This window comes from Chaetura pelagica, unplaced genomic scaffold (assembly GCF_000747805.2).
Source record: "Chaetura pelagica isolate M959 unplaced genomic scaffold, ChaPel_1.0 scaffold676, whole genome shotgun sequence".
Lineage (NCBI taxonomy): Eukaryota > Metazoa > Chordata > Aves > Apodiformes > Apodidae > Chaetura > Chaetura pelagica.
The window spans coordinates 101,990-102,447 of record NW_009953724.1 but is presented as its reverse complement, the minus strand read 5'-3'; the positions used below and the strand labels follow the sequence as shown (position 1 = coordinate 102,447).

The 458-nt window shown below is 61.1% G+C and overlaps 1 protein-coding gene across 1 annotated transcript in view; it reads left to right on the top strand.

Moving 5' to 3' along the window:
- COL16A1 (collagen, type XVI, alpha 1) overlaps positions 1 to 458 on the top strand; it is a 29,214-nt gene that overhangs the window by 1,390 nt on the left and 27,366 nt on the right. The window lies entirely within an intron of this gene.

The following is a 458-nucleotide window of genomic DNA, read 5'->3' as shown; positions in this document are numbered from 1 at the left end:
GCTGCCACCGCGCCGGGGATCCTTGGGGACAAGAGCCATCTCCCTGCACTGCCCTGTGTGAATGGGTGGTCGGCACCGTGGTGCTGCCAGGCTCTTGGGTGCAGGTACTGGTGGGCAGTGGGGCCACGGAGGCCGGAGCTGCCCCCTGGGAATGGCTGGGGGCTGAGGAGAAGGCAAGTGAATCATCAAGGACCATCCCTGCTCTAGGGCTGGCTTGTGCAAGGAGACAAAAACAAATTCCCCCTTCAATACCCCCTTGTTTTTCTCCTCTATCTCGCACCTCCCAACATCTGGTATCATCCCGCGGAGGCGGATTGATTCTGCTGAAGTGATAATATATCAGCTGCAAACAACACCAGCATCCCCGTGATCGGGACTGACGCGGCATTTCCTGCGGCTCAGCCTCTCCATGGCCCGGCCCTCCTGCCTGTCCCCTGCGGCCACCCCCTCCGAGGGTG